The sequence below is a fragment of the Onychomys torridus genome, unplaced genomic scaffold (assembly GCF_903995425.1).
Source record: "Onychomys torridus unplaced genomic scaffold, mOncTor1.1, whole genome shotgun sequence".
Classification (NCBI taxonomy): domain Eukaryota; kingdom Metazoa; phylum Chordata; class Mammalia; order Rodentia; family Cricetidae; genus Onychomys; species Onychomys torridus.
In genome coordinates, this window is record NW_023413658.1 from 42,920 (window position 1) to 65,466 (window position 22,547).

General features: G+C 44.3%; 1 pseudogene; it reads left to right on the top strand.

The window, feature by feature from the left end:
* The first annotated feature begins 914 nt into the window (after window positions 1-914).
* Window positions 915-22,226, top strand: LOC118576391 (annotated as a pseudogene).
* Window positions 22,227-22,547: the final 321 nt, after the last annotated feature.

The window sequence follows — 22,547 nt, forward strand, 5'->3', positions numbered from 1 at the left end:
GAGTCTAAAAAAGAAAAATTCCAAGCCTCAGTGGGGAGAGACAGGCTGATCCGCATCTCTCCTTATGGAAAGGGTTCTAAATACTTTTAGAATAACTTGCTTTTTAAAAAATGGAACAGTTGTTTCTCAAATAACAGTTGTGTTTATTTTTAAACACAGAAGTAACACTGTGACCCATGTTATTGTGTTAGGATTCTAGTATCTCGTTTTGTAGTATTCCTAGTATTTATGTCATTTTAATAAATTTTTTCTAATTTCTCTTTTTCACTTTTATTCAAAATAGGTTTTCCTCACACAATATATTCTGTTTATGTTTTTCCCTTTATCTACTACTCTCAATTCCTTCCTACCTCTCCTCCCTTCCAAATATACTCCCTCTATGTTGGTCAGTAGAAAACAGTCTTTGGAGCGCCTCTGGCCCAAGCCCTGGGGGAAACGGAGACAAGGAGATGACATCACACTGGCGCCCTGGCCCTGTGCCAGCAGCATACCAGCAGCAGAGCTGAGTGCTGCCCTCCTCCTGCTGCTAGAGGAGGCAACACTGCCAATAGCCTAAGGGCCGCATATGGGAGAGTAGCAGGGCTGAAGTGGGCTACCCAGGCACCGAGAGGTGGGAGGAGCCAGAAGAGGACCAGACATGCTCTGCCTGGAATGCCCGTGGCCCGGGAGCACGGAGAATACGAGCCGTGTTGTGCAGCTGTCCATCTCCTGGCTTGGAGCCCCCAGAGCTGCCTGCATCACCGCCAGCCCCCAGCTGTGGGCGCCCTGCCGCTGGCTGCGCTAGGGACCCAAGGCAGCAGACCACAAGGGGTAGTGGTGGCTCAGGAGTAGCCTGGCCGCCAACTGGGGTGTGGCGCAGCCTGCAGCTTCAGGCTCTGGTGCCCCTGTGTGGGTTGTCGGCGCGAGGCCCCACCATGGCTGGCAAGGACAGTGGCAACCCAAAGAAGGTGAGACTGTGGTGGGACTCCACCCTGCACGCCAGGAAGCTGCAGAGCAACCTGCACCAGCCCATGCTCAGCTGTCTGGTTGCCTGAGGAGGAGATTTGCCTGAGGAGGAGATTCACTCTAGTCCCCCGACGCCCCCAGCTGGTGCTGCCGGCCAGCTTCAGGGACATTGAGGTGCTGAACCTGGGGAACAATGGCCTGGAAGATGTGCCTGAAGGTCTCGGGTTGGCTCTGGGCAGCCTTCACATCTTGGTCTTGCCCAGGAACCGCTTTGTCCAGCTGCACCCTGTAGAGGCAGAGCTAGGCCATCACCTTACAGAGCTGGGTGAGCCACAACCTGCTGACAGTCCTGGGTGCAGAGGTGGTGAGCGCCCTAAGGGAGCTGTGCAAGCTCAACTTGAGCCACAACCAGCTGCCCAGCACTGCCTGCCTAGTTGGGTGCCCTGGGACACCTGGAGGAGCTGGATGTCAGCTGTAACCAGCTAGAGCATCTGCCAGATCCCTTCTCCTGCCTCAATGGCCTTCGCACCCTCGATGTGGACAACAACCAACTCACAGCCTTTCCCAGGCAGCTGCTGCAGCTGGCTGCCCTGGAGGAGCTGGAAGTATCCAGCAACCGGCTGGGAGGCCTACCTGAGGATATCAGTGCCCTGAGTGCACTCAACATTCTCTGGCTTAGTGGGAGCAAGCTCAGCACTCTGCCCAGCGGCTTCTGTGAGCTGGCCAGTTTGGAGAGCCTCATGTTAGATAACAATGGGCTACAGGCTCTGCCCCCCCACCCTCTGAGTTCAGCCGCCTGCAAAGGCTCAAAATGCTCAACCTCTCTTCCAAACTCTTTGAGGAGTTTCCTGATGCACTGCTGCCCCTGGCTGGTCTGGAGGAGCTCTACCTTAATTGGAACCAGCTCACCTCAGTGTCTCTCTGATTGCCTGCCTGGGCCAGCTTCTCACCCTGTGGTTGGATAATAACTGCATCTGCTGCTTGCCAGACTCCATTGTGGAGCTGATGGGCCTGGAGGAGCTGGTCCTTCAGGGCAACCAGATCGCTGTTCTGCCCAACAACTTGGGCCAGCTTGGGAAGGCTTGTGGAAAATCAAGGACAACACACTGATTCAGCCCCCTTACCAAGTCTGCATGAAGGGGATCCCCTACATCACAGCCTACCAGAAGGAATTGCCTCATTCCCAGCCAGCTGTGCAGCCCTGCCTCAAGCTGCTCCTGATGGGCAAGACCCTGCTCCGACACTGCCTCACTGAGGACAAAGTGGAAGGAGACCAAGGAGGAGGGGACAAGGAGAAGAACTACTTGCTTTTCCCTCCCCTTGGGAGCAAGGGCATTGAGGTGACAAGCTGGACTGTGGATGCTTCCCGGGGCCTGTGGTTCATTGTGTATGACTTGGCTGGTGATGAAAGCTATGAGGTGATCTTGTCGCGCCTGCCTCGACCTGCAAGGATGACGCAACACCGGAGCTCTTCTTTAAGCAGTTTATTCAGGACCTTGTTACAAGCGATGTCTTTGCCTGGGAGAGCTTCTCCCAGCCCTTAAGTAGGCATGGGCTGCCAACCCTGAGCAGCCACATGGGCCCTGTCCATTGGTCCATGCAAACGCAAACAATACTCAATTCCAGCCACAACCAAATAAGGATTTGTTTACCACTTCAAGCACTCGCCGTTGGGAGGGCGGAGAGCAGAATCCAGTGCCATCTTCAAGGTGCGGCTGCACCCAGCTCTCTACAGTTTCCCCTTTTTGTTTTGCAAAGCTACAGTAAAGAGTAGAGGTCTGACCTCTGTCAAAACTGGACATGTACTAGTGTCTGTCCAGGAGTCATCCACCCAGAGGACACCTGTACTTTTTACAGAGGAGGGAGTTGGGGCATCAACCCACATGCTATCAGACATGCTCTTCTCAAAATTATATTTACCAATCTTGAGTGCAGTGCACAAGCTTCACATCTTGTGCTTAATACTCTTTAAGGTTCAACAACCAGGCTTGGGGAGACTGCCCTGCCTCATTGGCTGTAAAGGCTTGGATGATCATGGCTGCATGCGACGCTGTGAAAACCTTATGCGACAGATACACCACAGGCATACCAAGGAGATGAGCTCCAATAAACCTGCTAGGGCTCCTAGTCCTGCCCACTCCTTCAGATGATTCATGGCTGCAGAAATCCAGGATGAAAGTCCCTCTGCAAGTCCAGGATCCACTCGGGTGGAATTAACAGCAACAATGGCTAAGCAAAGCTCATCCACCATAGCATCAAATTGTCTGCTCCAATTACCTGTAAGGTATCTAGAAAGCTGTTTAGACATATTTGCAGCATATGTAAAATTTTGATAGGCCACACTGGTGATGCATAATCCTGGATATCGCCATTGACACCCCAATTGAGCTACTTGCCACAAAGTATCAACTTGTTCATGTACTAAATCTATTCTTTGGTTCACTATCATCAGGCCTCCTTTTAACTGGCCATTTATGCCTCTTTGCAGCTCCAGGGCTGTAGCTACATTACCGGGAAGATTATTCAAGGTTTGTGCAGTCTGCACTGTATGGGTCATTGCTACAGCAGCAGTGGCAGCGCCGGTGGTGGCAAGGGCTATAGCTCCAATAATAGCCGCCATAATGCCAAAATCTCTTTTATTTCTAAATATGCTCATGGCTGTGCATGCCTCTACAGGTACTGGAATCCACCTAGGTATACTCACCACCATGGCTTGATAAAGTAAAGAAGCATTCCAGCATTGTGCATAAAAGCATGTCTTATTATCACAATTTTCTAAGCTACCATTACTAACAATAAACATGAAAGGATCATGTACACAAATGGGAGTAGGCTTATATGATACATTTTGCCATGGTATTACTCCCTCATCCTCACATCCAGCATTGGTAGTGGACACACCCCTTGTTGGGTTAGCAGGGGAGGTAGTTACACGATAATACTCTTGACAAGGTTTGTAGGAATCCCAGGATGCAAAAGGTTTTGAAGTAGACCACTTAAATTCACTTACACCTTGTTGTCCTACCCCTATCATGACCATGGGCTCCAGATTCATACAACTGCCATTAATCCCACAGAGGAGCTAATTGTCAAACTGATTGGCTGGGCTATACAAGAATGGATCCTGGTTAGTATAATTGCATCCCGCAGTAGTTTGATTGGCAAAAGTACTAATGGTTGGTGAAAAGGTAAAGAACTTTCCGGCATTGGCCCAAACAGACCCTTGGCTCTGGCATCCTGTCCATGGCCAGGCTCCACCCCAATTATTTCCCCAACAATAAGGGGCCCACTTGGGCTGCATAGGTGGTGCTTCATTTGAGTGATTCATAGGCCACCATCCCCGGACCCAGGATGCACTAGTATTTAAACAAGGGCCACTAGTAGAGTCGGGGAGGTCAAACAAAGCAGCAGTTTGATTATATAATGGGATGCATTTTGGCTCTTCAGATCTATTATACAACAGTTGAAAACATAAGGACTCTGATAACTGGAATGATCTATTTTCCCCAATGGGTGCTATCTCCTTTTCCAAGGGAAGGTAGAGTAAATCTAAGGTATAAATAACCGTGGGAACAAGCGAGAGTCATGTTGCACTGGTATTGGTCTTGGAAGTGCAGAAAGGATTCCCCATCTCTGCTCCAACGTTCCCATCGATATCAGGCTGAGGACCGTCAGCATGGCCCTGAGCTTTTTGCACTAGATGCTCAGGTACCCAAATTGGATCCCATCGATCCCGTGGGAAAACACAAACAGAACCTCGTGCCCATGTCAGCACAGGATCAGGACCATGCCAGATACCCGTCAAGGTATCCTTCCACTTCACCATTCCCTTTAAGGGGCTGTGCAGACACTTACGCCTGTCTGCAGCTGAGTAATTTGAAGCATCCAAATTAAAAAAATTTAAGGTAAGAAGCACAATAGAAAGTTTATCCTTCAGGGTACGGCCATAGTCTATTCCCCCTTTTTGTTTTTGAAGCAATTCCTTTAGGGAGCGATGAGCGCGCTCCACAATGCCTTGGCCCTGAGGATTATAGGGAAGGCCATGTATCAGCTGTACATTCATTTGGCGACAGAAGGAAGCAAACTTCTGTCCAGTATATGCAGGACCATTGTCAGTTTTTAGTTGTTGAGGTTTACCCCAGGCAGCCCAAGCTTCTAAGCAGTGGGCAATGACATGAGAGGCTTTTTTTCCTGCCATAGGGTTGGCATGTATGATACCTGAACAAGTGTCCACAGAGGCATGGACATATTTGACACGTCCAAACTCAGAAATATGAGTAACATCCATCTGCCATATTTTTAGGGGAGCAAACCATGAGGATTAACCCCCAGACCAGGGGGATGATGGAAAACAACACATTGGGGACCATCCAGAACTACCTTGTGCGCATCAGCAAGTGAGATGGAAAATCATTGCTGTAATGTCCTTGCATTCACATGGTATTCTTTATGGAAAGCACATGCGCGCTGAATTGTAGAGGCCACAAACATGCATTCCCTAGTGCACAAATCCACTTTAGTATTGCCTTCAGCCAAGGGCCCAGGTAATCCTGTATGTGCACGTATGTGTTGTACAAAGAATGGGCTTGTACGTTGCCATATTAACCCTTGCAATTGTTGGAATAAAGAGCCTACTGAGCTGGAAGGGTTGGTCAGCCCTGCACAATCAAGGCTTTTTAGAGCATTAACAACATAACTTGAATCTGAGAGTAAATTAAATGGAAAGGAGCAGGCCTTAAAGACTTCAATGACAATTAAGAGTTCCACCTGCTGAGGCACTCCAGGGGAGAATTGACGCTTAACAGGCTCATCTGAATTTATCATGTAAGCACCACAACCAGTTTTGGAACCATCTGTAATAATAACACTGGCCCCAGCAATAGGCTGTGAAGCAGTTATTTTAGGAAAAATTACTGGGTGCTCTTAAAAAAAAATTTAATAGTGGATGTTTGGGATAATGGCAGTCTACACTTCCTTGATAGGAGCAGCATAATATTGCCCACTCATCCATGGTGGCACATAACACTTTTACTTGATTAGAATTGTATGGTACAATTAATGTCTTAGGGGAAGTCTCAAAATGTAGCAAACACTGATGAATGCCCTGCTGTGGAAGTAATGCTACAGCAGTGGGATAATACTCCATAGACTTTGCGGGAGAAATTCGGGGATGAACCCACAATAAAGGTCCCTTTTGCCATAAAATTCCAGTAGGCTGCAAGAATGTAGGTAAAATGCATAAGCTAATTTCATAAACATCCTGTACTCGTTGGAGAAAAGCCTGATGTAACCTACCCTCTAATTTTCTCAAGACTTCCCTAGCCTTAGGCATTAAATGTCTTGGCAAATCAAGAGCTGAATCTCTATTCAGCATTCCATACAACAGCTTTAACTCAAAATTGGCCATTTGCAATCTGCCCCTAATCCAATTTATATCTCCCAATAATTTCTGAAAATCATTTAATGTACAAAGATGATCCTTTCTTATCTCTAATTTCTGTGGCATGACCTGATGACTACCTATTTTGGACCCCAAATAATTTATAATTTTGCTTTGCTGTACCTTCTCCAGAGCAATACATAATCTCTTTTCCTTCAATACCTCAACGAAAAAGCTATAGGCTGACTATAACAGGCATTCCTCTTTAGCTGCTAAAAGTATATCATCCATATAATGAAGGCACTTTAGTTTTGGGAATTGTTGTCTCAAAAGTTCCAAGGCAGTTGCTACATACAATTGACATATAGTAGGACTGTTGGCCATGCCCTGTGGCAAGACAACCCATTAATAACTTTTATCAGGTTCTTCATGATTTATGGATGGCAGTGTAAAGGCAGACCTCTTGCTATCTTTGCTATGCAATGGTATTGAGAAGAAACAATCCTTAATATCCACCACTATAATTGGCCAATCCTCTGGTAAGGCTGACAATAATGGGAACCCACGTTGGACTGGACCCATAATCTTCATTTGCCCATTTATTGTCCTAAGGTTATGTAGTAACCTCTATTTTTTTTATTTCTTTTTTATAACAAATATGGGAGTATTCCAGGGAGATAGGGAAGGTTTGATGTGTTCCTCTTTTAGCTGTTCTTGTATTAGTTGCTTTGTTGTAAGTAACTTTTTGGAGGAGAGTGGCCATTGAGGAACCCACATTGGTTCCTCTGTTTTTTAAGATATGGGAATACCTTCTTCAGTGGCCCCTAAGAAAAATCCAGTCCTTGTCTGGTTTGTCTTGGTTGTGCTTGTATTGGAGGTTTTTGTTGTTGTTGTTGTTTTTGTTTTTTGTTTTGTTTTGTTTTGTTTGTTTTGTTTTTGTAAAAATTTTCCTAACCCAAAATTAGGATGATAGCCCATATTCTTTATTATACCTTGGGATTTTTTGGAATACTCATTACTTAATTTTAGTCCCATAGACTGCATTAAATCCCTTTCTCAAAGGGAAATTGGGAGTTTTAGGACATATGGCTGTATAACACCAGAATGTCCCTCTTCATCATTTCAATTTAATAAATTTGTGTTGACATTTGGAGCATTAGCGTAACCTAATCCCTATAACGTTTGAGAGGAGACTTGCATTGGCCATCCTCGAGGCCAATCTTTACTAGCAATAATACTCCGATCTGCTTCAGTGTCCAAGAGTCCCTTAATTTTGGTGCCATTAACAGTCAATTGTAAGTTTGGTCTCTGATCCAAATCTAAAGATAAAAATGTTAAGTCTGTTCCTGAGGATCTAAACCCCTTGTTTTTTCCTTTCCCTATCATGTGCTGGGTGAGTTTCATGTAAACTAGGTAACAGGACAAGTTGTGCAATCCTATCTCCTGGGGAAATGGCAGTAATACCTTTTGGTGACTCAACCATGATCTTGACTATTCCAGTATAATCCGAATCAATAATCCCAGGATGGACCCGTAAGCCCCTCAGTGTTGTAGACGATCTACCAATGAGTAATCCTACCATACCACGGTTAAGTGGACCTTTGAAATCCGACTCTACTATCTGCACCCCCATTTGGGGAGTCAATACGAGTCGGGTGGTGGCACGGAGGTACAATCCTGCTGAACCTGCAGTAGCTCGCCACGGTGTTTGGGATTTCTGAAGGTCGGCCACTGCTCCTGGTTTCTGTTCTGTTCCTGACTCTCCACTGCCCCATATATTTGTGGGCCCTGAGGCCCGGGGCCCCGCTGTCCGTTTTTTTGGAAGACCACTATTCTGTATGGGCTGTCCAACAGATGCACATAGCTAACTCGTTAGCCCAATGCTTTCCCCTTTTGCATTTTGGACATATTCCAGGGATAGGGCATTGGCTGTTCCCTGTTCTTTGGTTACTTCCTCCTTGGGGAGCAGTTACATTTCACATGACCCATATTGCCACATCGAAAAGAGGCAACATTGGCTCCATTTTTCTTTTAGTTGAGTTGCAGAACCACAGCCACAAGGCCAGCATTGGTTAAGTGCCCTCCATGCTCCCTACATACCTTAACCAGACCTGTAAACCCTTAGATTTATACGGTGTAATGGCTGTTCTACATTCTTTCGTACATTGCTCATAAACCAGCTGCTTTATTAGAGGTATAGCTGCATCAGGGTCACCAAAGATTCTTCCCGCGGCTTCTACTAAACAAGCCACAAAATCAGAGAATGGTTCCATAGGCCCCTGGATGATCTTTGTGAGGTTGCCATTCACCTCTCCTCTATTGGGAAGTGCTTTTCATGCTCTTGTGGCAATGACGTTTATCTGATCATAAACTTGAACTGGGTACCCATTCTGCTGATTAGCAAATCTGCCTTGCCCTAACAACATGTCTAAGTCCCAAGCTGCCTGTCCTCCTCCTGCGGCTCTGTTTGCAGCTGCCTGCTCACTAGTAAATTCTATTAAAAATGCCTTTCAATCTAAATATTGCCCTAAACTGAGACAGGCCATTGCTAGGTTCATCCAGTCCGCTGGTGTCATAGTGAACCTGTGTAAAGCTTCCAACTGAGCCACTGTGAAGGAGGCTGTGATACCATAGGTTCAGACAGATTCTGCCAATGATTTAATGACCTTAAAATCCAAAGGCTCATGGTACCTGTTACCTTGAGGATTCTGGAACACAGGGAATGCCACCTGTATCTCTGTCATGACTTTCCTCCACACATCAGGGTTAAAGTATGCCCCTGCATTCGATGGCACAGGGAACATGCCAGGATATGATGGAGGAGCGGAAGGAGGGACATGAGACTCAGATTCCTGTTCCTTTTCCTTTTCACCCCAACTCTTCTCTCGGTCTTTACGTCTCTTTCTTATTTTGGTACTTCGTAAAGACTCGCATAATGATTCCATGTCCTCATCCTCAAGGACAGAATCAGAGAGACTGGAGGACTCTAAGTCCTCAAAATCTTCCAAATCTGAAAGCCTAGGTTATAAGCTGTTCTGTCCATTTTGTTTGTGTTTCTCACCTTTACCGGCCCTTTTAGAGGTGGCCTTCTTGGAGGCTGCCTTCTCCGACCTCTTTTCCTGGAGTATCTCTAGAGCTGCCTGTCCATTTTCCACAGCATCATTGCATCTCTGATCTTCCAGGAAACCTCTAACCAATTTCCACACTGGTCTTACCCCATTCTTAAGCGTTCCCTGTTCTGCAGCAAAGTCTAAGTCTTGTCCTAGCTTCTCCCATGACGCCACCGTGAGATTACCAGACACTGTGAACCAGGGAGCAACAATGTCACACTCTTCCAGAAACCTTTCTAAGGTGCTTTTCTTAATCTTTAATTTCTTGGAAAGAAGGAGCTCATTAAGAGCCAGAAAAATTGGGTGCCAAGAGGAAGCACCCATCTTAGTATATCCTTTCTTCCTCAATTTTAGAGGTTTCTCGGAGCCTTTACAAAACAGCCCCAGCCTTCTGGTTTCACTTTATTACTTTGTTTCCTGATTACCCGTCTGCTGTGGTCGCAGCTCTACTATCCCACTCCCACTCTATTTACAGGTGAGAGCAAAACCCCGCTTTTGTCACGGATCCCCAATTTACCTAAGGACTTACCCCCTGAATGCAGAAATTCTGAGACCCACAGAGAGACGAGGAGGTTCCCCATACGGGACACCACTTGTCACACCTGCCTCGACCAGCAAGAATGACACAACACCGGAGCTCTTCTTTAAGCAGTTTATTCAGGACCTTGTTACAAGCGATGTCTCTCCCCAGGCAAGCCTTTCCCAGTCCATAAGTAGGCATGGGCTGCCAACCCTGAGCAGCCACGTGGACTGCACTCTACCAGGCCCCATGCAGCCTACTATGCTGTTTCAGACAAGAAGAAAGGCCCATTTTCCTTCTTTTTTTTTTTGAAAGGCCCATTTTCAATACCTGCTTAACCACAGGCTGCAGATATTCTCTCCCGTGTTGCACATTAGCTGCAGGGAACCCCACCAATTGCAATGCCTCTTTGATAAGCTACTCTCTGGAGCTGATCACTGGGAAATCTTCCCCAACTTACACAGAGTCCTGTCTCCATCCTGGCAGGTGCTGGAGGAAGTCCACTTACAGCCACATCAGGCACAGTGACTGTGGCTGAGCTGGTGGGACTCGGCTTGCCTGGGTCTGCAGGCAGGTCTGACAGAGGCCAGGCTGCAGAGCACCCTTTCCTACCTGCATGAGAGCAGCAAGCTGCCCTACTTTGAGGATAGCCCCGCCCTCAAAGAACATGTCTTCCACAACCTCACCTGCCTCCTTGATAACCTCAATGTCTTTTTCCAGAGAGATGCTTCTTTGCTACTGCATAAACTGCTCATAGGGACCAGTGGAGAGGGCAAAAGGGAGTGGGAAATCTTCCTCACTCCAGCAGTACCCACCCTGGTTCAGGACTCACTCCAGGCCACTCAGCTTCTTCATTTGGTGGAAGGCTTTCTGCTGCATGGTCTCTTGCCTGCCCATGTCATCCAGTTGCTGCTAAAGCCCCATGTCCAGGCCCAGCAGGACTTGCAGCTCCTTCTGGAATTGTTGGAGAAAGTGGGACTCTGTTACTGCCGCAATAAACCCAAAGGCAAGCCATTGAATGGCTCCACAGCTTGGTACAAGTTCCCATGCTATGTGCGGAATGACGTGCCCCATGCAGAGGCCTGGATTAATGGGACCAACCTGGCTGGGCAGTCCTTTGTGGACAAACAGTTGCAGATTGAATATAGTTTTCCCTTTACCTTTCCAACTGGATTGTTTGCACGCTACAGTGTCCAGATCAACAGCCATGTGGTGCCATGTGGTGCACAGGTCGAATGGGAAATTTCAGATCTTTGCGTATAGAGGGAAAGTTCCTGTAGTGGTGAGATACAGACCAGTCAAGGTGGTCCTGCAGCCAGATACCCTGTCCATTGCTAGCCATGGATCGTTACCAAATATATGGACCACATGGCAAGCTATGACCCCTTCCAAGTATCTCCATACTTTCTTGGACAATTAAGTGGAAAGGATGGTGCTCCTTTCCATCTGCTACCATTTTTGCAGTACCCAACCTGTGACTTTAGGAGCACCAAGTTTTAAGGGAAGAATGTTGGTGGAAAGCACAGAAACCAGTGACATCTGTGGCTGTGGAATTTCCATGGAGTCAACAGAGCATGGGAACTGACTGGGACATCTTTTGCCCCTGGTGAGTTTGCCATGTTCCCTAGTGACTTTGGGGCCCAGATTTCAGTTCTGTTCAATGTGAAGGAGGGATTGACTGATGTCCACTGCTGTTCCGTCATGAGTGTAAAATATGTATATATTAACCATTATTTTTATAATATGCAAATACATTTGAATTTATACAGTTTGACCCTTCTAACATTAGTTAACACTGGGTGCAATATTCTTCATGAGAAATGGCCAAAATGGGGCTGTGTCTTCTTTACTGTTAGACCTTTTGTTCTTTCCTCATACCTTAGAGCTAACCTGCCTTCTCAACTGAAAAGGAAATGGAGATCTAACGTCTTCCTGTTAGTCCATGGATGGATTTAGTGTTGGTTTCTAGAACTCTCTGATAATCACTGGGAACATGCAGCCCATTGAGACAGAGACCCTCCTGACCCTCCTATCTTTTCATTACACCCCTTTCATGTTAGTCACCAGACATCATGGTAGAATGTTTAGTTCTCTCTCCCTACACATAACCACTGCTGAGGCAGAGGGAGGCCTTCCCCGGGCCAAATGAGGTGATGAATTGGTGAAAACCTAAGTCTTGGGACAACTTGAGATAATCTGAGGTCAGTTCTCAACCTTGTAGTTATTCTGTTATGCACCTTTTCCTAGAACAGTGGGCATGGTTTAGCAGAACCCCATGTGAACTTCCACATCTGCCCATGGACCTGCAGGTAGGAGCATGCTTTCACAGAACTCCATGCTTCATGGGCTGTTGATTCATTCAGAGCCTCTTGGAAGACATCTGCTGTGAAGATCTAGTAAAACCCTTGTTTTGAAATCTCCAGGAGGTAAACACTTAAAAATCAACCCTGAAAATCCACTCTCCAGTGTCCTCCTAGTTGGAGCCAAACAGCATATGCTAACATAGTAACACATTCTCTGAAGAACATAAAGGATTCTGTTTACCTCTGCCTCCTCCATGTGTTGACAGGAAGCATGTAAAACTAACAGTTCCCCACAAGAAAAGTGCGACAGCTGGTCCTACTCTTTCACTTGTTTATAAAGTATCGACTCTTGGAATGCCACCAAAAATGCAGTCACCAGGAATATTTAAGAGAAATGTAAGCAGGCAGCTGCACCATGACAAATTATCCATCAATTTTTGTAGAATGTTTTCCGTTGACTTCCCTGCCTCCCCCACCCCTCCAGCCTGTTCCACGAATGCGATTTCTTAGAAATCAGAATGGAATTGGAATCCTCTCTTTTTGTATTTTGAATACTTAACTATGACAAGTCCAGTTGGAGATTTCCTTTTACAAAACAGTCACAGGGTGGATCCGAATCTGATCTTTCTTTTGTAACAGTTTTCTTGTATGCGTATGTGTGTGCAAGTATAAACTGAAGGGTTAATGACCTCTTGCTTTTTGGACCACTGAATTGTTTGGGGAATAGGGTTTTTTTGTAGATGTTTTTGTTTTTTGTTGTTAATTGGCACCAGTGTCAATTCTGACACTGTCAATCAAGAAACTTTGACTAGTCTTATAATGTATGTATGACTTTGGTCTTACTCCCCATAGAGCCATGTTAAATAAAAATAAGGATCCTTGGGGAGCACACCCTGCAAATGGTTGCTATTTTCATAAACACAGATGCCCATGTTCTGAATATCTGCTACGTCTTGACAAGTGATGTTTTGTATTGTCATCTGAACCCTAGAGAAACAGTGTAGATGAGGGAGCCTTGGTCGTCATGTGTGTTGTGGTCAGGGTCGACATGCTCAGAGGGTCATGGGCATGTAAAAAGCTCCAGCAAAGGATGAGAATTTGTCTCAGTGTGGAGGGAAGCTTGGAGATGCAAAAGACACTCCGCTCAAGAGGAGTTTCAGTGTCTGTGTAGGAAATTCTGTTTCCTGTTTCAACACCTGGGAAGACTCAGTGGCCAGCAGCTGAGGGGCCGTCCACTAAGCACAAGCAGCATTGTTCTACCCAAGGAGCCCCTTGCCTGTCAGATGCTCTCCAAGTTTGTTATGGTTTCTATTCCTGCAACTATAGTGGTATCCAAACCACTTCCTGGGATTGTAAAAGTGATGCCAGAATAAATGATTTCCCCTTCCAAGGAAAGAAAAAAAAAAGACAGTGCTCATATTTGACATGTGTACTGGAATCTTTTGACTGAATGAAGAGGAAAGGCTTAATGTGATTCCAGTGGAGTTTGTGTTTTCCATGCTGCAGTCGGTGAATTGTAATTGTGGTTTCCAAGTTCATTGTCCTAACTGGGAAGAAATTTTTAAAAAAGCAATAAAAATACAATAAAAAAGAAAACAGTGTTTCTATAGGATAACAATAAAAGTAAATATTTTTATGTATTTAAGTTGACAGAGTCTGCAATTAAAGACTATTCTAAATCAGTCTCACCTGAAAGAAACTAAAACATGGGGCTAGTATCCTTTTTTAAAATAAAAAAGCATTGGGGATTTAGCTCAGTGATAGAGCCCTTGCCTAACAAGTGCAAGGCCTTTGGTTTGGTCCTCAGTTCTGAGAAAAAAGACAAAATAATAAAATAATAACATTTTTTTTATCTCTCAATTATATGCACACATCTGTGCATGTGTATTAGAATGTGCATTTGAGTACAGTTGTCAATAGAAGCCAGAAGAGGCATCAGATTTCCTGGAGTTACTGTTCCAAACTTTTGTGAGCCAATTGATATGGGTGCTGGGAACCAAATTTGGGTCATCTGGAAGAGCAGTCTATGCTCTTAGGCACTGAGCCATCTTTCCAGCCTTTTTTAACCTTTCTGGGATAAATTCTCCACTGTATGAAATGTTTCTATACTAATTCTACAATGCAGAAAATCATCATCAGAAAAAACAAGAAATTCACTTTGCTGCTTTTTTGTTACTAACCCACTCAATAGGAAACACTGGGTTCAAATGGGCAGTTACTTACTGGATATAAACCAAATTTTTGAAACATTTCTGAGTTCATCAGTAAGAATGATTCCTCCATCATGTTTACAGTAGAACCATTGCCAGATAAAACTCCTTTCCCACAGGATTCTTCTCTATTTTATCAGGGCCTGTTACTCCAGAAGAGTGGCTCACTCTCACTTTAGTCATAAAATCCATGTAGCTAATGACAGCGGTCTCACTGATCTACATTGGATATGCAGTCACAACTGTCATGGACTATGTTTGATATCTACATAAACAAAGGTTATGTTTACATTCTGCAAGTTGAAATTCTATATGTGTTTGCTTGTTCAGTGTTTAATGCAACAGATATTTCCAGATTTAACTCTGTTCTATGCTTAGGAGGCTAGGGCTGAGGTCAGTTAATGTGATCAACAGAGATCAGATAAAATGCTGTGTATCAGGGCCATGTTAGTCAATGACCTCTGAAGCACTACACCCCGTGATGTATTTTTATGAGTTTTCTATAGCAAAGCAACTGAGAAGAGAGAATTAGAAACACAAAGGCAAACTTTTGTCTTGTTTCATCACTGTTTTCCAAAAGCAGAAGTGACATCTCAAACAATGGTTCACAGAAAATGATTTCACTCAAGTCCTGTATGCCTTGAAGTGACAATATAATGCAAATCGATGCATAGGATGGTCCCCTCACCTGTTATATATGCAGCTATGTGAGATACCAGTTTTTTTGACCATTGAAACTTGTGTATAACTATGATAAGCACGCCAGAAGAGGGCACCAGATCTCATTTTAGATGTTTGTGTGGCACCATGTGGTTTCTTAGAAGTGAACTCAGGACCTCTGGAAGAACAGTCAGTGCTCTTAACCTCTGATCTATTTCATCAGCCGCCCCCATCTCTTTTTATCAAGATATAATTTGAATTCAAAAACCGTTTCAGGGATAAACAGAGACGATATGACTACTCAAATTTGTACAATAGAATATTACTATGGATTTCTATCTAAATTATGATATATATCCCTAAACCCTAGTGCACTAGAACTAAATGTACTAGATGACTTTCTGTTACTCACTATTTTGAAAATTGAAAGTATATTAGTAGTCTACCAATCTGGCCACTGGGACCTTGGTTATGCCACATCACATCAAACAGCATCATGTCAGGTACACGAATGGCAGACTACAAACCTCATAAGGTTTCCCTTTCCTATCTACACAAACAAAACACCAGTGTAATTAAGTATTGAGTTGTTGTGACATGTACATTCCTATTCAGACCCCCAAACACTGACTCTAATAACTAATGGGTTTTTGTATTTATACCATATAGACATTCAAAATTGTTGCCATGAAGTATTTTTATGAATTATAACTTAATTCACTGCAAATTTCCTTTAAATGTAAGATATCTTTACATTATAACATATTGTTGGCCCCCTTTCTACCACTATACTAACAATCTTTACAGGTAGGCAATTTTTTTTTTGGTCTAATGACTCTGTTTGTCAAAGAATTCACAAGCACGCCAATTAGATATATGAAAGCAGGAGATTCCAAATAATAATTACAGGAACAGTGTAGCCAGCCTCTTCCAGAATTGCACCATTTGCCTACCATCATCAAATCCCACAGTGAAGTTGTGTGTGATGGGAAATTGAAACCCTTTCTCCATTGCTCTCAGTCTCAGATGTTCAGAGTCAGTTAAAGGAGAATATTTGATTACCCACATTTGTCACATATGAGTCAAAAGTGAATACTCGGGGATTTTATAAGACATCACCATTCACTTTATGAAATATGAAGGATGAAAAATATCAGATTTTTCTTATAGACTGCAATTTTCTATATTTTCTAGGAATTGATGGAATGTGATAGATTATTTTATAAACCAGGGAAGATATTTTCCATTAATACTTTTCAGACTGTTGCTTAACCAAACTTAGATCTTAGAACCAGCTTAATGCTTATCATCTTCCTCAAATGGTAGTTGTGTTCTATACCCATCAGCTTACCAATGGACCATGACCTATTTCTTTATCTGCATCAACTCTCCCTCAAAGAAAAATATCTTGTACTCTTACCATGATCGTTTTGATGGATTATTTCAGCTGGATCTGGTCACAATTGATGATGAAGAAAGTATTAGATTCTACTAGAGATAAGAAAAGATGCAAATTAACAGAGCTTCTTTAGCCTTTGTGAATGTGATTCTAAGATTCACATTTGTATGGTTATACAATAAATGTATCATTATCTGGCTATGACATCATCAGCAAAAGTTGTTATCGTATATGGTTACATTAATTCTCTTCTAGCTTTGAAGTTTCTAATTTTGAAAAATGTAAACACACAGAATATCTGTAAACACACAATGTGATGTTAGTACAAATACTAGAAATGTCATCTCTGACCCTGTCTGGGGGACTTTCTCATTTTCACACAACCGTAGTAAAATGTGTGGATTTAAAACTTTTACTCGTACTATGAAGCCTTGCAAATCCCATAACATATGTCCTTTGGAATACTGGGATGGCTGAATTTTAATAGTTTAGTCTCTAATTCTTCCTATAATACACTGAGAAACTGTACATCCAACAACTCTTTGGAATGGTTAAGTGGTCACATTTTTTATATGGCCGTGAGTTATGTGAGTGACAATATGTACACTGTTGAAAAGTGCTGTGGCCACTCCTTCCATGAGATGCTTCTCCAGCAATTTGATACCCCAGCGGAGCAAATGAAGCAAAGATAACAAATTGTGGAACACAACAACTGCTTGTGGAAGGTAAAGTGTCCTGCAACAGCTGCTCCTTACTTTCATCCTTTATAGCCTTGAATGACTGTACAGTGTTCAATGGGAAAAAGTACAAAATGTTCTCCAGAGTACAGGATTACTACATCTTTTCGCTACCTAGGCAGTAAATATAGGTGTGGATATACACTAAACACAAAATAATTAGGCTAGACACAAAGTTTGTGAATTGATAAAAATGATTATTTTTGGTGGGGCAGCTAGGAGAACTCAATGTTATGCCCAATCCCTTAAAAGGTTTGGAAATAAATAATTTCCTCCTGAAATGTTGTCATTATTCTTAGAAGCCCATCAAAACCTTGTCTGCATTACAGGTAGTTTGCACATGTGCTCTGAGTAATTCTTCAAATTACATTATTCTTATAGCCTCACATGTATAGTTAATAAATTAGAAAACACAGAAGCAGGTTTTGAGGGTGTCTCACAAGCATACACTTATGATTATATTTAGTAAATACTAATTTGTGAGTTTCTCCCATTACAAGCAGGTTTTTTATACCTATAACTCCTTTTTTCATTATTAATAATTTTTTAATTCATTTTACATACATTCCAACCACAGATACCCTTCTCTTCCCTCCTCTTGCCCCCTCCAACCTTTCCCCCTCAACCCACCCACATCACCTCCTCCGAAATGGTAGGGACCCCCTGGGAAGTCAGCAAAGCCTGATAAATTCATTAGAGGCAGGTCCAAGCCCCTCCCCCTGCATCAAGGCTGCATTAGGTGTCCTACCATAGGTAGTGGGCTCCAAAAAGCCAGCTCATGCACCAGGGATGGATCCTTATCCTACTGACAGGGTCTTATGCAGACCAAGTTACACAACTGTCTGGCTTATGCAGAGGGCCTAGTCCAGTCCCATGGAGGCTCCACAGCTGTGGAGTTTCCACTATCTTTGTTTGGTTGTCTCTGTAGGTTTCCCCATCATGATCTTGACCCTCCTTGCTCATAGAATCCCTCTTCCCTCTCTCCATATGGACTCCTGGAACTCTGCCTGGTGCTTGGCTGTGGATCTCAGCATCTGCTTCCATTAGTGTAGCTGCATTTTTTTAACCATCAACACATTTTCAATTTTAGGGAGATAATAAAAATGGTCATTTCTCATATCAATTCTCTTTTGTAAATTGTGCATTCCTTTTCATAAATGTTGTTTCTCTTTCAGGTGTAGCAAATCCTGAATGACATACAGTTTACTAACCCCATTGAATATCCTCTGAATATAGATCATAAATAAAATATAGATGCAGAATATCAGATATTCCATAGTTTTAATTTTACACAAAACCCTTTGCTGAGGGCTGGAGAGATGGCTCAGGGGTTAAGAACACTGGCTTCTCTTCCAGAAGTCCTGAGTTCAATTCCCAGCACCTATATGCTGGCTCACAACCATCTTTAATGAGATCTGGCGGCCTCTTCTGGCCTGCAGGGATACATGTAAACAAAACACTGTATTCCTAATAAATAAATCTTTTAAAACAACCAACCAAACAAAAAACCCTTTGCTGAAAGTGAAAATAGAACAATTTCTCCATATTTTCAGCAGTTTGCACAGCTGTATTTATCTGAAGACTTGCTAGAGAGACCCACAGGGAATATCCAGGACAGTTGTACCCAAAAGTAATGATTTACATAGACATATAAAACCAAAATCTAATGGTGCAGTGTGTTTCTCATGAGGCCTTGTAAAGTTAAATATGTTGCTTTTAAATTCTTTAAGTATCTCCAATTGTTCCTAAGATTTTTCTATTTAGCAAGCAAGGTGTTATTCTTTTTAGAAATATTTATGTATGTAACTTGCCAATGTATTCAATGGAAAATGACCGTTTGATACAATTGTAATTGTAGAAAAGTATCAGTGGCAAACGTGCTAAATAGAATAGTATTGAAAACAGCATTGATCAACTTTCTTGCAAATACAGATGTCATTCTCTTCAGACCCTGAAGTGTTGGCATTGTGTCCTGAAGTCCTGGTTTCAGGAAATCTCCTCAGGAGGGAGGGAAAGTCTGAATGCTGCTTTCATTGCCCCCATACTCCAGAGAATGAGACTTCTCATGGAACGTGTGAGTGGAAGTCTCAGAAGACAGTCCTCCCACTGATTACCCTGCTTCACATGGTCTCAGGTTCAAGGGGCTGGTAGAGAAATTAAGCTATTAAATATTTTATGTCTTGATTTATTCATGAAATCCGGGTGAGCAATACTTTTATCTCTGGAAATGAAGTATCATCATCCCTAAACTCTATTTTATTTACCCATAAGAACACTAATCTGGAACCCATAATATGTACTTGGAGGACCTAGCGCAGACCCATGCAGGCCCTGTCTGTGCTGCTTCCGTCTCTAAGAGTCCATAAAAGCTGTACTCATGTTTATTTAGAGGGCCTTGTTTCCTTGGTGTCCATTAATCCCTCAGGCTCATAAACTATTTTCCAACTCCTCTTCCATGGTATTCTGAAGTCTGAGGGCATGGATTTCATGGAGACATCCCATTTTTAGGGCTCAGAGTTCCAAGTGCTCTCACTCTGTGCACTGTCTGTCTGTGGGTCTTTGTATTTGTTCCTATCTGCTGCAGGAGAAAACTTCTCTGATCATTACTGACCAAGGAATTATTATATGAGTACATCAAAATTTCATGAGGAGTCATTTTTTCAATATGTTTCTTTCTTATTTTTCTTTTAGACCAGTATTACTTCGTTTCCAATAAGTTCCTAGGCTATTGGTTGGTGGAGGGAAGTTTATGATCACTACATACAAGTAAAGAGAAGAGTGTTGTTGTGCCTTTTTGTGGCCAAAGGTAGTCATGTGATTGTCCTGCATAAATGAAAATGTGAATACTAGATGTTGGAGTGCCACCTTGTGGAAGTGAGAATCTAGTGCACCTGAGTAGTGTCTTCTCTCATAGTTTTTGGTCTGCAATCACGTTTTCTCTCTCTCTCTCAAAAAAAAAAACCCAACCTTAGTAATAACGGAAAGTTATGCTTTTTCTTCAGTGAGATCCATGATCACCCCTCTACCTGGCAAAAGTCCAAAGGTCTTTCAGACCAATGAAAATGCTAGGGAATCCAGGTTACTGAATGTCATTGGATAATCCAGGCCAGTGTCTTCTGTCTAGTGCAATGGGACACTCTTCTCCCAATAACCAGGTAAAATTCATATTCTAGAAGCCGTGTCAGGTGTGCTAGAAATCTAGTCATTATCCTGAATCCCACAAACAAATGGTATGTTTTATAATGCGCTAATAGGAACTTGATTGTTTGTGGTTGTAGGACACCAAGAAGAAACTGCCTTCCGTTGTGGTTCCCACTGTTAGCTTGCAAACTCCAGGAGGATGGCAGAGGTAGGCAGATATCAAGGAGTGGAATATCTCGGTCCACATAAATATGCTAAATACACACGAAAGAAAACCTGTTCCAAAATATGATTTTCTGGTTATTGGAAACCAAGTCGAACTTGCCATTGCAGATATACTGTGTGTCCCTTCTGCACACAGAGTGTAAGATCAAACTTTATCATGCCAAGAGAACATTCATGACAAACTCAGAAACCCGAGCAACCAGGCAGATAATAACAGAAGTGATTAAAACGTGATTTTAGAAATGTAGCCATGTGCTGAGCAGTGTGCTTTCCTTCCTTCCTTCCTTCCTTCCTTCCTTCCTTCCTTCCTTCCTTCCTTCCTTCCTTCCTTCCTTCCTTCCTTCCTTCCTTCTTCTTAAGATTTGCTTATTTATTATGGATTCAGATCATGAGAGGACCCTCCAGAGAGCCAGAGTGCTTAAGAGGCATGAGCGAGCTAGCCAGCGGGTGAGCCATTTGTGTTGTTTCCTTGACGGTTGTCGGGCGACACCTAGCGGTGGCTGTTTTCTGCAGTGCTCCTGGTCCCAGGTTGCTGACAAGGAAGGCTATTTGCCTGCTGTGAGCCATGCAGAGTGAGGATAGTCCTGGCAGGCAGGCACGTGCGGAGGTGGTGTCGTGTTTGGGAACCATCTCTGTGTAGGAGGTTGCACCAGAGGACTTACGAAAGTAGTGTTGTGGGGGTGGGGGATCTTGAGCAGGTTGACCAGAAGGATCAAGTCCTTCATGAACCATGGATAGTTTTTGGGTCCACACAGGCCTTTTTCTGCACTAGCCTTGGTCCCCAGAAGCGGGACTCGGTGCCACTAGGCCAAGAGCAGGCCGCTGTCCAGTCCTCCCTGCCAGCCCTGCCCGGGCCCTGTGGTGTCTCTTAGCTTCCCACACCCTTTCTGCAGGAGCCCTGCCTAGGTCCCTGGTGCCGAGTCTTCGAATCAAGAAGCCAAGAGCAGGCGGCTGTCCCGCCCTCCCCTCCCTCATTGCAGGGCGCTGTGGTGTCTTGTAGCTTCCATCTCCCTATCTGCAGGAGCACTGCCAGTGTCCTCAGCGGCAGGTCTCAGCGTCTGGTGTCCCGTACTCCCCACCTGTCCTGCCCGTGCCCCGTGATGTCTCTTAGCTCCCCACACCCTTTCTGCAGGAACCCTGTCTGGGTCCCCGGCATCAGGTCTCGGCATCCCAAGGAAGAGAGAAGGAGGCAGTCCAGTCCTCCCCACTGGCTCTGCTCTGTCCCCGTGGTGTCTCGGAGCTTCCCACCCCCTTTCTGAAGGAGCCCAGCCTAGGGCCCTGGCTGCAGGTCTCTGCATCCCAAAGCCAAGAGCAGGTGGCTGTCCCGCCCTCCCCGCTGGCACTGCAGGGCCCCCTTGTGTCTCTTAGCTTCCCACCCCCTTTCTGCAGGAGCCCTGCCTGGGTCCCCAGCGGCGGACCCAGAGTCAAGAAGCCGAGAGCAGTAGGCTGTCCCGGGCTACCTGCCGGCCCTGCCCGTGCCCTGAGGTGCCTGGGAGCTTCCTCCACTACCCTTTCTGCAGGAGACCTGCCTGGGTTCACCACGGCGGGCCTCAGCCTCCCGACTTTCCTGCCCAATGGTCCCAGTTTGCTTTGTAGAGTTTTTTTTTTCCTTTGCTTGCCTTTCTCCATGTCCTCTCATATCCCGGGCGCCTGATCTTGAGGTCCTTGGACAGTGCGGTTTGTGCAGGCGCTTCCAAATTTTTCCCCCACTGCCTTTTCTTTCCAAGAGCAGGGGTCGACTAGGACTCCCTTTGGTGCCCGTGCCCCTTACTTCTCAGACCCTGCTCTGGGGTCTGAGTTCCAGGACATGGGTTGACCAGATGTCCCTACTGGACTTGGATTTTTTTTTTTTTATCTAGGTTGACAACTTGGCCTTTTCAATTTTGTTACCGTACTTGGGAGGCTCTATTAAGATAT